This window comes from Amblyomma americanum, chromosome 3 (assembly GCF_052857255.1).
Source record: "Amblyomma americanum isolate KBUSLIRL-KWMA chromosome 3, ASM5285725v1, whole genome shotgun sequence".
Lineage (NCBI taxonomy): Eukaryota > Metazoa > Arthropoda > Arachnida > Ixodida > Ixodidae > Amblyomma > Amblyomma americanum.
The window spans coordinates 148,525,777-148,541,946 of NC_135499.1; the positions used below are offsets into that span (position 1 = coordinate 148,525,777).

General features: G+C 45.3%; 1 protein-coding gene across 6 annotated transcripts in view; it reads left to right on the plus strand.

The window, feature by feature from the left end:
* The window catches only part of LOC144125147 (calcitonin gene-related peptide type 1 receptor-like), a 309,750-nt gene that overhangs the window by 191,757 nt on the left and 101,823 nt on the right, over positions 1-16,170 (plus strand). For all 6 annotated transcript variants that reach the window (XM_077658271.1, XM_077658268.1, XM_077658270.1 and 3 more), the window contains one exon: positions 15,214-15,253. The gene's annotated coding sequence lies outside the window, so the exon portion shown is untranslated. The remainder of the gene's footprint in view (positions 1-15,213; positions 15,254-16,170) is intronic.

Consider the following 16,170-nt stretch of genomic DNA (forward strand, 5'->3'; position numbering starts at 1 on the left):
TGTTGGCGCACGTTAGCGGCTTATGGCTGGGACAGCGATCACGACATCCTTGATTGCTGCGGACGCAGATTAGAGCCAACACGACTTTAGCGCCATAAATAACGTCCTCGCTCGTTAAGACACAAGGAGGCCGCGTTGAATCTAGTTCCTTTGTTGAGCATTGTCAGAGCACGAAGCGCGGAAAGCTATTTGTGGGTCAGGGGTCAAGGGTGCGGATTAACGCCGCAACGCACGTGTCGCGGATTTGAACGTGTGGGCGTTCCAGTTCTTTAGAGGCAGAAAAAGCTATTTTATGACGCTTAAACTGGGAATCCGGAGGGATTACTAACACACGCACAAACCTGTATGTGTGGTGTGTGTGTGTGTGTATAAACTGAAAATATAGCACTAATCACTGCAAAAGAAAGGTGCTTTAAAATAACGGACACAAGGGCGACTTGGCACATGTTCTCGGTATCATGGTATCCTCTTTCATAGATTTTCAGTTGCGCTTTCCCTCTTTCATAAGTGAGATATATCTCGCTTCGTCTTTGCCGATGTGCCCGAAAGGGCGCCAAATGAGAAGAAAGAAAAAGAAGGGAAGACAGGGTTGGCAGTTGCAAGAATAAAATAAGGGGTCTTATTTTTTAACCTTTCATTTCATTATCATTTCATTTCGTTTGCTTATTACGTCAGTCGAGACGAAAGTAACAGGAGGTGGGGAGCAAGCAGCCAATCACAGGCAAGGCCGGTCTGGATGCCGCCGTCCAGTGCGGCCATGTCACACGGACCGTGCTCGCGTGAAACATTTCTTCGTGTTACGTCATACTTCGTCATACTTTGGTTAATCACAGAAGACCGATTGAAATGAAAATGAAATGAAACGTAAGCAACGGACCAGGCTGTAGACACGGTTTAACTTTTCACAATACTCCCGCTACACGAGGCATGTATGCCGCCACTTTGGCTCACTGGTTATGACGCTCGGTTGCTGACGCGAAAGTCGCGGGTTCGATCCCGGCTGCAGCGGTTGAATTTCGATGGAGGCGAAATTCTAGTGGCCCGTGTACTGCGCACGTTTAAGAGCCCCGGGTGGAGGAAATTTCTGGTGCTCTTCACTACGGCGTCCCTCATAGCCCGAGTCGCTTTGGAACGAGTCTTACTGTGCAGGATGCATACACTCAAATTAAAATGTTCAGAAATATTTACGATGAGCCTTGTGCTCGATTAGTAAAGCAAGAAAACGGGAAATTGAGGTCACATTGCATATACGGGCGAGGCCCCTTAGGACTATTCCTTTGTTGCTTCTTTTTGAGCGCGGCTTAGTTTACTTTATCGATGCGTATTCAATGCATCATACTTTTTTAGGCTGCGTATATTCGTACTTCTGCCAGCGAATGCAAAAAGGGTCCGGGACCAGAAAGTAAAAATGGCTTCGTCTGTGGCTTGCAGATATACCTATCACAATGAATCGCATGCTTCATTAGTAAAACTTACATAGTACACGGGAGCTGAGAGGAATGTATGAGGAGCGCACATAAGTTTCTTTCCGGAAACCCGTGATAGCAGTTGCCGTTCAAAATCGACGATATCTGCCTGCTCAAAAATGTTTTGAAAATCCTTAGGTGCACGAGAGGTGAAAATAAAGCTGGCAGTACGCAAAAAAATGCGGTGACTTTTTAATGCAGTTGTAGCGCATGACAAAGGGAGCATTCATCTTCACGGTTGCTTATTTTCTGACTCTTACACTACAGCGACCCATCGCGAATAGTTACCCTTAAAGAAAGAAAATGGCAGGACGGTTGCGTGTGTGGAACGCGAATGTTTGAGCGCTAGCTGTGGAGTAACATAAAATAACTTCTCACTCATGTCCTCTTTTTTTCTTTTAGTCTCATAATTAGACAGCCGGAAGTGAATCGGACTTGCCCAGAAATGCAGTGATGCTCTGTAGTTGGTTTCGATGCGTATCGACCCAATCACCTGCCGCAGCCGAGGCAGACGTCCGAGCCACTGGGCCACCCGTCGCCAGTCGCCTTTCCTTCGCCACCTGCCAACCTAGGCAGGTGGCGCTCCGTACGGTGACGATGGTGGCAGGAAACTGAGGAACAAGCTGATATGGGCTAACGCTCTGAAACGAACTTGAGCTCAAAAGTGGTCAAGGTTTTCTTTTTTAAAGTTCACAGATTCGCTTTTCAATTCGCAATAAAGCAGCTCCACCAGCTCGATTTTAGGGTGAACAGCTAACATTCTAGCCTATCTTGCATGGGCAGTCGGCATTTGTTTCAGAATTTCAATCTCCACGCGGAGCTTTGTGACGGTTACTGTGGACAACAAAAGCAACCCATGAAAAGGTCAGATCAGCTGTGGTGCGATGAATACTGCTGTGTTTTGCGTCAATGGCAATTGCTTACTTCGAAAAACTTGCGGCATCGAAATGAAAACATTCTGAGTACTTAATATTAAAACCACTTTAGCCTTTTATGCTCGACCAGAACATTTGAACCTCTTGTGCAATAATATAATTCCGCGCCATACATTCTTTACATAGAGCTTACGACTGAGTGCAAACAGAGCTTAACTGGCGCTGAGCAGAAATCTTGCGAAATGTACCGTAACGCCGAGTCTTTTTTGAAATTGTAATTCTTTTGGCGGTAGTGTTGTTTTTTTTCATCAATTTCCTATTCCTGCCTTCTTGTTGGTTTCATTGCACTCTGTTACTTTTCTGCTCAGCGTATTTTCTTTTAGATATACCGATAGAGCCGGCTTCCTAGCTATTGGCATCTCACGTGTATTTCGGCTGAATTTTTTCCTTCAGATAAATAAAAGTAAGCGACTACACTTTGTGCACTGTATGTGTTCCCTTCGGTGCCTATGGGTCTCGGAGTTTCCTTTAGCGGTCAAGAGGTCGGGGCCAGGGACACGGGAACATGAATCCCGCGGCCGGCCGGCATTCCGCGGCGTCTCATCGTGGATGGCTGCTCACAACATCGGCGACGCCAGCTCTCCGGAAGAAACTCAATCTCCTTGTCTCGCAGAAAGCGTTCCCGGAAGGAAACGGAATCCAGCAAATAAGCAAGGCGGCCGGGCTGACAGCCAGGAAGTCCCGCTCGTGGTCAGCCCGCCCGTCCAGCCGCCGCGGCGAGAATTTGCGGAAGGGCTGCCGCGGGATCGATGCGGAACTTCCGGTCCACTTGCGCGCGAGTTATGCTTCTCCCGCGCATTCCAGCTAGAACGCGACTCCAGCGCCCCCTACTAACCGGAAGTGCGAGTAGGAAGTAGACGCGCCCGACGTCCCGACGTGGATGCTTGCAAACATAAAAAGGAATGTAAGGAACGCGACGTGAAAATAAAGCGGCAGGGACATTTTCCTTGGTATTGGTTGGTTAAGAGCGAATGAGCACGATCTGGGTCCTTCTTTTGTTCGGTTTTGTTTAACAAGTGTTTTGCAGTCGGAACACTTGATGTCTGTGCTTTCGTAGGTACTTGAGTACAGAAACCTCTTGCATCAGATTAGCTTCAGAACGCCTAGAAGGGAATGCAAAAATGAGAATTCAATTGCTGGGGAGTAAGGAACTAAATGATGTCACTCTCGGTCAACCCTCATAAACCTGAGAATGGTTGCACCATCATAAATATACACGCCCACGCTTGCGCATCCTGCGGCCTTTTGCAGTAGGAAGACGTCACCAAGCAAGGGTAGTTCGATAAGCCCGATTATGTGAAGAGATCATGTAAATAAATGAATAGTACCACATGCACAGGGTACATGAAGAAAGAAAGGCTAGTCAAACATAAGTATCAATTTGTTCCTTGTGTGAGGTTCACAATCATCACGTTCATTTCAATTTCGCTCAGTTACAAGTGCACAAATAGCATCGAGCGGTGCTCTTAATCATACCAGTTATGTTTATCAAATTGCGGTTGCGACGCATTTTTTTTGCACTCTCATCTTTGCAGCAGCTGTATAGGGAGGCGCCATACTATTTCGTAGTATTTGCATGGCCGTATATCTGCGTCAGCTGTTACTCTTCGAACTGTTCCTCTACATCCGTTTAAAAGCGAATGCTGGTGTCCGCATTGCCGCTAGTCTCCATGGATGCTCATATACATCTGGTGTGACTGTGCGAATGCTCCGGCTCACACGCGAGTGAATTTCTTGTAATCAAATTGAAGTGTTGGCATTAATTTTGAGCTATAAAAATATATGATAAGCACCATGGTAGATAAATCAAATTTATCAAGCCAGAAAAAACTCAATTAGGGAGTCTGATTTTGTACATGAAGACAGCAGTAATGTAAAGGAGAATGAGACATTCTAAAGCTAAGAATTCCAAGCAATCGAATTCATTTCGATGTCAGGCAGTTCCTGCAATCTTATGCCTTTTCCAGCTTGTGCTGAGGATTCGGGAAACGGGAGTATTATTTTGTGATCCGCTTAAGAGTCGTCGTACAAAAAGAATAAAACGGGACCTTTTTACAGTGTATGTAATTTCACTGAGAGGTATGTTCTAGAACACCATCCAATCTGCGTCAGGGTTCCGAAGAAGACAGTACAAAAGAAGTTAGTCTTTATTAAAGACTGGCGTTTTTCAAATGGGTTCTCTAAAGGCATTCGAATAGCTCCTGCAATTCTTGCATGATTAGATTTATTCCGGAACAGCTGGTGGCCGATTTACTAACGAAGGTAATTGAACGAATATCTTCACGTGAATAATAAAGGTTTTATGACACAGAAACGATACTGATCTGTTTTTGAGCCTTATTCCATCTTCATGAAAGCTCGAAAGCAAAAGCAGATTTCAGTCGAATAATAAATATCAGAAAACGTTCAGCAGAACATTCGCTGCCCGCACTTTAGCCCGGTTAAGATATTCAATAAAAATTACGCTTTCCAAGGCGTCCCTTAATTAGAGAGCGTGATGGCATGGATTTGGCACATGAATGGCTCAGTGCAGTAAAGATTATTGCAGTAACGGTTCTGAAGAACGGATTAAAATTTAATTAAAAGGCACTCAGTATTGTTCAAGTGAAATTAAAAAAGAAAATGGTTCCACAAATGCCATTCTAAGTACGCCTGTACTAGGGTAAATAACTATGTCAAGCCAGCGAAAAAAAGAACGCAATCGCACAAGCACGAACGTTTAGATTTGCATGAGCTCGCGCATGTGCAAGGAGACGGCTGGTATCTCGCACAATATGACACTCGGCGCATAAAAACGGACTCTAAGAATGCCAGATGGTTTGTCACTAAATCATCGCCTCGGGGTTTGTCTGGAAATTCGTAATTAATTGGCGCGTTTGCGATTATTTAATGAGCTGGCGTTAGAAGGTTCTATGGAAGCGGAAATGGCGACCGCCTTCGGTCAGTACCCAGTGGCAGGTGGCCCGCTGGGCTACACCGAACTTACTATACTGCCTATACAAAATTAGTGTACTACAACGAATATAACAAACTTTAGTAACTTTAGTTGGAACCTCGGATATTACGAACTTTCGTGTGTTAACCTTGGATATCATAAACTATCGTGTGTTAACCTCGCTTACAACGAACCGAAGTCTGCCAGCTCGGATATAACAAAGCATCGTATCGGGGCCTCTGATGCGACGAACTTAGTATGTTGACCTGGGATATAACTGCCGTACGTGTACCACCTCACATATAACGAAATTTAGTGTGCCAACTCCTGATATAATGAACATTCGGCTGCTAACGCATTCTAACGATCCACCAGGGATCGCCTAAGGAGCTTCTTTTTTCTTCTAAATGTTGTGAAACGCTTAAAGACTTGTCAGACCTTCAGCCAAGCGAATACCTGTCAGCTATTGAAACATTTCATTTGAGGCCTAGCAATGGCTGGCTTGCAACCAGTCACACGTTACAGCCTTGCGCTGCAATATCCTCTCCAGAAACTTTGCCCTAAAGTCCTTTCTTTCTTATTCGATTGTATTCAATATGAAATAAGCTATCTTTTCTACACTCCCTTTACTTCTCGTGCAGAGCAAAGACCTACCTTTTCACGTACTTTTTACCGGGCTATTTTTTATAATCCCCTTACTGTGCCCTTCCGAAACTTCGTTCAATAATGTAGTGGTGCGAGAACTGATCCTTACTATGTGTAGAATAAAAGAAACGAACATATTTACACAACTGCTCTACTTGCCGCCCCCGTTAGCCCAAGAGCGCGTATTTTTCTGCAGCTTGCCGCGCTTGCGGCAAGTTGATTGAGTTTGTTGAACCGAAGTAAAACTCTTTCCTGCTCGTGATGTGAGTCTCCACAAACTAACGCCCACACATCTAAAAGAATCGACCGTCGAGATTAAGAGAGGAGGAGAGATACTTAAAACAACCTACGCCCCATACCACATAGTTTAAGAAAATGGAGGTCAGGTTGTCGGCAGCTGTAGTTCCGGTATACGTGTACTTTCACGGCAAGCAAAAACATAGGCGCACTTAAGTAATTGTAACGCGCTTTGTAGTGTTTCATTAGTTTTCTCTCAAAAACAGAAGTTTGTTTATTGGTTCGCACACGGCGCTAACTCCAGCCATGCTTCTGTCGTGCGATGACTCCTAGGTACTGAGGTGTCCGAATTTCGAATATACGAAATTCAAGTCAGAATGAATAAAAAAACAAAACAAAACAGGACAGAGCGTACACAGAGGACATTGGTTGTTGTTAAATTCCTGGCGATGTTCGCTTCGTGTGAAAAAAAAGCATAACAAGCTTGAAGGTGGCATGAAATTTAAGCACTGCTTTAAAATGATACCTGGCACCTGGAGTTGGATAAATGATAGCTAGAGTTGGAGGTACTTCTGTTTGCTTACGAACTTTAGTTAAGGCTACATCTCATGGGAAGCGCTTAGTGGACGTTCAATGTGGCGACGGCCGTCAACCGTTGTCGCAGTTGACGCAGTTAGCGATGATTTTATCTTGGCGTCAAGCGCACCGCTCAGCCCCCAGCGCCAGCGCCACGAAAGAGAAAGAAGTACCGGTAATTTCTCATTTTCCGAGACTATTTTTTTTCTTAAATTTTGTTCTTTGTCCCAAAATAATTTTTGTCCTGATCACGGTACATTTAGCTTATTACTTTTGAGAAAAACTTGAAACACGACAAGTTTACAGAATCGCCTTTTCAGGATTTTGGAGGCACATCTAGTGAAATATTTTACTCTATTAAGATTACTAGCCACTTATTTTGTGACAATGCTGATAGCGTAGAAGCCTCTGCACTAATTATCGTGGCGTTTTTATATTTTATTGCAGCCACAATGATTACCTAATGCAAGTAACTCACACTTGCTGCTGAGATAATGTACAAGAATCCAGTAATACACGTTCCGCGTAGAAAAGTTCGCACCCTTTTTCATTGAGAAGCATAAACATCATAAGCGTCCGTTTCACACGCTAGCCTGAAGAGTCTTTCAGCTACAGCAATAGCTCCTGATCCGAGTAATTGCGCCCCTTCCTGCAGTCCTCTTCGTCTTACCTCCTGTCTGGTAGCTTCTAGGGTTTAGTAGTAGTAGTGGTTTATTTCGAACCAATAAAAAGGGAGGAAAAGATTTTTGCTAGCCCTGGCATCTCCCGTCGCTACTGGAAGCACCTGAGCTGGGGCAGCGGAAATAAAGGAATAGCAGGCAGAATGGGGAAATTAAATGAAAGAGGAGGTGAAGGCGACAGGCAGAAAGGATAGGGGGAAGAGTGGTACAATATACAAGTATTGTATTTACACAATAACACATGTGCAGGTTGGGCGCGTGTGGTGTCCATAATCAAAGAGGAAGGAGAGTGAGCGCGCTTGAACAACACCCTGTACACTACAGCTGCAGTGGGCGTCCAGCTTATCTTCGTAGCTTTCAACACAACTGTTAAGCTTTGCTTCACCACTGGCTCTTTCATGTGTGCATCTAACCGATCTCATTTGTGAGGCATACCGGCAGATGGTGTCTCTAGACTATGGAGGGAGGAGTCGACATGCAGAAGATCACTTTGTTCTCGAGGGGAGAAACGCCAGTGGCTTTAAATGCTGTCAGCTCGGTTTTCAATCGAATGACAGATCATCACCGTTCTTTCCGTCTGTCTTCCAAATTAGCTGAGCATCGTCAAGAATGGCTTCTGCTCAGCGCAGTCTACTGGATTCCAGTCACCTCCATCCTCAATTACTTTCTCATTAACCTTTAGTGCTGCTAGCATACGGAGAGGAACTGGGTTGGTAATCATACAAGGTTATATTTGCTGAGCCCCCTTTGTCCACGCCTTTGATCTCCGGACGACGAAGCGAGTTTCAACGTGGTTTGCTGGCCCCGAGGTCTAGGAGGGTGTAACGTGAGTGCTAACGCGACGTGTGTGCCCTTGGGGACCCTTTCACGGAGCGCTCTGTGTTTGCGAAGTCTTTCTGAAATTCCTTTGTCCGGTCCTCTGTGAAAATAATGGGCGCATTAAATGATAAAATGGACCTAAGGAGAATGGGTCGTGTTTGAAGAAGAGGTTTGAATCATTGAAGCAATAAGTTAAGCAGTAGTCAAACTCGCACAGATTAATAACGTAGGGTGCACTCGTAGCTTTGAAATTACAATCTCATTATGTGGAAGTTTCCTCCAAAATACCCTGGGGCACTTGGGATACGTAAGTGCTCTTTCCTTTCAAATTTGTCGACGCTTTAATAATGGTACGAGGTGACTTTTTTACAGTGGCGCGAGTTGACCTCTTTAAAGGCAGTGATTGAATTTCTGTATTAACACGCAAGCCAGAAACCGTTTGCAGATAAGTTGCTCTATTCATTAGCTAAATTTCAATCGCACACAAAAGAAATTTATTCTTCCTTGTTTGTCTTTTCATGAAACAAATTTTAGCGCGCCCGGAATAGCGGTAACTGTGACAGCTGCGGTAGATGAGCATGACGGATCAAGATGTGAAAATATTGCGAAAGGCATAAAGTTTTCTCTGAACTTGGAAGCACTAAAAGGCGGGCTATTTTGTGTGCCACAGCAAGGTAGACTGTTGGGTGAAGTGATATAAGTTCTGGATTAAAATATCGAACACGCACGCACGCACGCACGCACGCACGCACATATTCTTCCTTTCTATCGACCTTCGATGATCACGTGACCTCTCTATTTGAAAAACCACGCTGCGGTTGCCGCGAAATGACAGTTCGTCGGAGGCTGTTTATATACACTACTCTATATTGCCACGTGTCGCTGACAGCAGCGAGATCAACACACAAGCAAATTTACGTAGCAAACAGACTCCTTGTTGGGCTGGTAACTGTGCTCATAATACCTGAGCAACTCGGCAGAAGCGACAGCACAAGCGCGCTCGGCGGTAGTTGAAGAGCAGACCCAGTCCCAACCAGCCGCGGTCCATTTACAGTTGTCAAAGAACTTTTGAAATAAGACGCGGAAACTGCCTACGACAATTTAGAGCACTCTAGAACTAGTGGGACGTGTCTACAATCTTGTCGTATAAATCTGGTCCCCTCCGACGTTCTTAACAGATGTGATAAGGCCACGGCAGGCGGCTTCGAGCAGTAACAAACAAGCACTACAAAGTTTCGCGCCAATATACTGTACTCAATATTATAGGATACAGTAGGGACGAGAGGTAGTATATATACTACTTCAGCTACATGCCGTGCTCTGTGATCGCTGCTAGATCTAATACTCTCAGTGCACTCTGGAATGCAAACACAGGACGGGGAAAGCACTCTACAAGCGTTAGGAAAAAAAAAACTAGATTCTTGCATGGCCCATCAAGTGTACGTTAACTTGCTGTCCCGTGAGACCAATATCGTCACATGTGACCGCCGGAAACCCAAATTTGGCGAGCTACTCTGCAGCTACGTTTTAGAAACCGTTCTGTCTGGTTAGTATGTTATGTGCCCCAAATTTTTCTCTTTTCCGCCCAGCACTTCAGGATGCAATCCTTAGAATTCCTTTTCGATGGTGTACAACGTTTGATTTTTTTATGGTGTACAACGTTTGATTTTTTTATTCAGCTCGTTAGAAAAGTTCGTTCGTTAGAAACAGCGCCCGTGTTTGTGTCTGTCTTTCTTGGGCCCGCCTGCTGCGCTGTTTCCACGCAAAGAATGTACGAACTAGCCCGGCTTACTCCTCTGTTAGAAAAATAAACTTTCAATGAAAAGCAACTGGTCCCTCTTTTTTTTTTTATTCAGTCATGAGGTGAGGTAGGTTTGTATGAAAACTCAGCAGCTCTGCTAATAAACAGAAAACGCAGGGTGAAAAAAAGGAAAAAGAAAGACATTTTTTGATCACTTCTTCCGCACTGCTTGTTTGGTTTCTGGGAGGTAAATTTTCCTGCTCACTCGGAAAGCCGCTGCGGTGGCTGTGTGGTTATGGCGCTCGGCTGCCGGCCCGAAAGACGCGGGTTCGATCCCGGCCGCGGTGGTCTAATTTCGATAGTGGCGAAATTCTAGAGGCCTGTGTGCTGTGCGTTGTCAGTGCACGTAAAAGAACCCCAGGTGGTCGAAATTTCCGGAGCCCTTCACTACGGCGTCTCTCATAGCCTGCGTCGCTTTGGGACGTTAAAACCCCATAAACCATAAACCTGTTCACCCGGAAATCACTGAAGGGAAGAAAACCAAGAAAGTAAAGCACTCACTTTTTCGCCATCTTTCGTTCGTTCTAGAAAAATTCTATTAAATTTGTTGTTAATGGAGTATATTTGGTTTAGCAAAACGCACTCGTAGCGCACGCGAAAAAGAAAACAGCGCAACCCTCGCTTCCCGGGAGAAACACTTCCAGGCACGTAACAAGGCCAGCTTAATTCGATAATTGTACTTTCGAAAGGAAAGTGTGTGCAAATAAACTTCTTCAATGCGTGAGCTTGCGATGCGCGTGTGCTCAGTGTCTTCGGTATTTTTGGGAGTGGTGGCACCTTTCACTTTTTCGCGGCGTCAAACACATTAGGAGATAACCTTGGCACAAACTGCGGGCATGCCATTGCAGCCTCTCGCTGCTCTGAAAGCCCTCATGCGGTAATAAAATTAGCATGACTGGAATCCTGCGACGACGTCTTCCTTTTGCCCTGAAGGCCTCCCCGGAGAAACTACTTTCTGCCATTTTTTTTTTGCTTTCGCAACAACATTACGAGGATTCTTAGCAAAAAAAAAGAAAATATGAAAAGAAAAAATACGCAACACGGGGAATCAAGAGTGGGGAACGGCAGTGGGAGCCGCTGCTTCTCTCTAGGGATTCATGTTGAAGAATAAAAGACGTTTCCTCCGGTTTTTCTGGTCGCGCATTGCATTTTTAAAGGAACAAATAGGGTTACATTGTTTCCTCCGTCAGTGAAATGGCGGGGCGGAATACCTCAATCGAGTTAGCACGAGTTGGAGCTCTCGGCAGAATGTCGGTCCGCTACGTTATTCGCTAGCTAGAAGTGCGTATTGAGCGCACTGCTGCGGTGCTCGCGCTGGGACCGCCGAGGGGAGGCAAAAAGCACTGATTGACATTTGACGTGAAAATCCTCAAGCGCTGTTTTTTGTAGTTTCCGGTAGTTGTTACGAATTAAGCCTAGCACATAGGAATAAAATTTCGCTAACAATTGTTACTTACAATTATGACGCTGGTGATAGAAAAAAAAACGGAGGGGACCCTTAATCTCCCTCATAAATGTTAATAAATTAATGACTATTTATGCAGAATTCGTAATTTTGAACTTAACTATCACAGGTTACTGGAAGTCCTCATACTAGTCTTTGCGTAATAGTGCAGCGTTTAAGGGAGGCGCCACTGCGCTACGATGGCAAGTGCTGCCACCCGTGGGTCTTGTGCGACCCTAGTTGATCTTCCCGAGCAACCTCCAGTGATAACGCCTCTGCTACATTGGCCAGTTTGCTCACAATTCGGTGGGAAGGTTGCGATGACGCCACAGTGTCAAGTGACGTAGGTGGCCCATTTAGGTTGCTTCTCCGGGTCATTTTTTTGACCAAGCTGGATTGCGCGAGGACGAGCAGAATCTTGTACCGCAGGTTGACCACAGAGTGGCCATCCTGGGTGCAGAGAGGGTGGCCCACTAGGCCACCCTACTTCACCCCATTATTCGCTCACAACGCCGACGACGACCACACCGGAATTTTTGCACAAGGGTGCCTTAACGCTGTCGCGTTAAAAATCAGAGAGAGTAGCTGGCTGTGAGAAAAGACAGTAAATGGGAAAAAATTCTGTAGAGTGTTATGACTACTCTATGAACGCACTTATGCACGTGTGTAGTAAAGTAAAAGTTCACAGTATTGATTAAACGCAAGATTATCCTTAACTTGTGCACCTGCGCGTTTCGGAAAACTTAGGCGCCCGCCTTAGAAAGCTTACTGGAGGTAACAATGCAAGGTCCCCTAGCCAGGAATGAAGACATACAGTATCTTAAAAGGCGTATATGGTAGACGCATCTATGTGTAGCATACGCTACATACTGCACCGTGGATGGAGAAAGGTATGTTTTACTTGTTATTAATATGAAATTGTAAGAATAGAAAGGTCGAAGGCGATGAAAAAGTTGCAGAGGATTCGCAAGAAGACGACGACTGCGTCGATTAAATTCAGTGGCTTTTGCTGTCAGTCCATAAAGATGAATTTATTCGGCCGTTGCACTTTACCTTTCACATGTTTAAACGTTTTTATACCACATATTTACCATTTCTACCAGGAGAAAAAATTAGTGCGTACAAATTGGGAATAAATGTTGGTAGTATGAGAAAATGTGCTGAGATATTAAGATTTTTGCTGCTTGCACCCACTGCTGTTAGCTGCGGCTGCGTCAACATTGGCGCACCGCTGTATCAACAACCAGAACGGGAGGGCTGACAGAAGCGTGCTATTCTAAACACGTGAACTCGACACTGGCATTCGGCATTTCGAAAGCTGCGTCCAGTCCACCGAAGACATGTTCCCATGAAACCTCCTGCTGTAATTATACGCCCATTTCGGTCTTTGTTAAGTTTCCCATCGCTGCAGCCAAAATATCTCGCGTGTTTTTGTATTTTGAACCTTGAACGATTTCAAAAATTTGGACTTTCGCCTCAAGACACATAGGAAGACTGTTTGCTCTTTACGAGCGGGAACAGTTCCACTTCTGTTTAGTTCTCACGGCACGTTTGAACAAACATTGGCTGCAAGTTTTTTTTTTTTGGCAGCACAATGTCAGTGTAAACGGGCGTCATATATGTCCATAGTATCGTTCATTTTTCAATAAGCGATCTTCTCTAGTGTTGTAGGTTTCATTTTATCGCACGTTACTTCGCAGTGTGAAAGTTTGTTGATGATGATGACGATTAATTTTTATGGCGGAAATGTATCTGTGGCCAATGAGTGTCATGGCACGAGGGCGGTTCTTATACTCAAGGTGGGGTCGAAGACCCATTTCCCAAGCACTTCACCCTAAACAAGCCGAACACTAGGCAGGAGAATTCTTGTACCCATTGTATCACCGGTGGGTTCCCGGTGGCACTGGGGATCGAACCCCGCACCTCCGGAATGCGAGGCAGATGCTTAAGCCACTACGCCACCGCTGCGGTTAGTGTGAGAGTTTAATGAGCCAGCGGTGCCTGTAAGCTTCCATTGAAACATGTGCGAATATAGTCCGTATGTTGTACAAGTTCCCAGAAATTTATAATACACTGACGTTATGAAGAGGGAATGTACATAGTGATGTAAATCTCTGTATATTGCAGGCGTAGCGCACTCTCGCCAGAACTGACGCATCGACTCTAACGCATGCGTTCAGCTTGGCTTAATTGCTGCGCCTTGCATAGCCGGAACTTGATTTTAAAAATATTATTAGATGTGCGCCAGGTGAAGCTTCTGGTTGTTTAGTAATGAACATATTCCAAATAAACGAACCGAGAAATAGCGCGTTGGCGCGTTGTAGCATTCATGTTTTGGACGGAAATACTGCGAAAAACTGAGTGACTGAGGAAGGCAGCTACAAGCAGACCAACTACACGACTGTACCTGGATATCACGACGTAAAAGAGATCTTGTCGAGCTAATTTTGCCTTGACATATCGTGCAAATGTTTTGTTATTCAGCGGGATTGTAATTCCCGCTTTCATAGCCTAGACATCGCGGAGTCCGCCAACTGAAAAGGCATTAGAATTCGACGAGCTTAATGCGGTCGATTGTGTAAACTTGCAGGTGAAGCATGCGAAGTGTTTTTGTGGTAGCATTTGAAATCGTGACGTAATCTGAGAATAAAACAACGACGGTGTTCGGGCTCCTCTGCAGTGCACAGCACGGATTACGGGGTTTCATGACGACGTCATCTATGGCAGCAGTACATTTCCAATGGAGAAGCGCTTGCCTTCAAAGAAGGAAACTACCACCCCTGGAGGCACAGCCCGCGGAGCGTTGTTTGTCCGCATCCTATGACGCACGGCAGAGCGTGGGCGAAGGAAGCGGAAATTTGCAACGTCACCGTCCGTGGGCCCCGCCGCGGTGGCTCAGTGGTTAGGGCGCTCGACTACTGATCCGGAGTTCCCGGGTTCGAACCCGACCGCGGCGGCTGCGTTTTTATGGAGGAAAAACGCTAAGGCGCCTGTGGGCTGTGCGATGTCAGTGCACGTTAAAGATCCCCAGGTGGTTGAAATTATTCCGGAGCCCTCCACTACGGCACCTCTCTCTTCCTTTCTTCTTTCACTCCCTCCTTTATCCCTTCCCTTACGGCGCGGTTCAGGTGTCCAAAGATATATGTGACAGATACTGCGCCATTTCCTTTCCCCCCCAAAAAAACCAATTATTATTATCACCGTCCGTGGCGTAATCACCGAGCTTCCCCATAGTCTTCCGGCGCTTTGAGAAGCTTAATCATTGTCGCGACGGCGATTATGCAATCATTTTAAACGCTTGTGCTGAAAAAAAAACTCGGCGCACTTTTCGTGCAAGCTTCATGCATTCTAATCGTAGAATGTCGTCGAATTAAAAAAAAAACGGTTCCGCCTCCCTCTAAACTGTTTACAGTAACGGGCTTTCTTGGATGTACAACATTAGTGCGGAAAAGCCAGCTTATCGTTTTAAGGATTTAGGCTTACGGGCGGTGGAATTTGCTTGTCGCGATGTTCATGGATTTTCGCCCGAAAATCGGGGGGGGGGGGGGGGGGGGGGGGTTGCAGCAAAAGAAATGTGGACAGAACGAAGGATAAAAAGAGCGAAGAAATATTTCTTTTTCTTAGACAGCGTTGCGTGTATTTGCAGACTAATAAAATATACGTTTTGTTCCACAGGGTCACAAGCGCACCGAGGACTTGAGGGACCCGTAATAAGGTGAGTAAAATACTGTTGTTTCATTGCACGGTTTGTTACCATGAGACAGAAGTGTAAATAAATTGTTCATGATTAATCTAATAAATATATAAATGCCCGAGCAACGTCATGTGAAGTTTGTCAGGTGACGCTGACTAGTGCCACTGGAGAAAGCCCACCATACTTGAAAAAGAAAGTTGATACAGGCTTTGTCGATTTTTCAGGGTGCTAGACCTCGTTATGCGCATTCGTCGACAACCTTGAGGGTAAATTTTAATGCCATATCCCTCAAAAGAAAAGTGTACAACAGGTGTATCTTACCGGTACTCACCTACGGGGCAGAAACGTGGAGGCTAACGAAAAGGGTTCATCTTAAGTTAAGGGCAACACATCGATCCATGGAAAGAAAAACGATAGGTGCAACGTTAAGAGACCCGAAGCGGGCCGAGTGGGTGTTAATGACATCCTAGTCGAAATCGAGAGGAAGAAATGGGCTTGGGCAGGGCATGTAATGCGAAGGCAAGACAACCGCTGGCCCTTAAGAGTAACGCAGTGGATTCCAATAGAAGGCAAGTGTAGCAGGGGCAGAAGATTAGGTGGGCGGATGAGATTACCAAGTTCGCAGGCATAGGGTGGGCGCAGGTGGCAAAGGACCGGGTTAATTGGAGAGACATGGGAGAGGCCTTTGCCCTGCAGTGGGTGTAGTCAGGTTGATGATGATGATGATGATGATGATGATGATGATGATGATGATGATGTTGTTGTTGTTGTTGTTGTTGTTGTTGTTGTTGTTGTTGTTGTTGTTGTTGATGATGATGATGATGATGATGATGATGATGATGATGATGATGATGATGATGATGATATACAGATCAAGAATGTTGCAAAGCCAACAAACTCAGTTATAAAGCGAAATAATTTTTGCTTTGGAGTTAGTT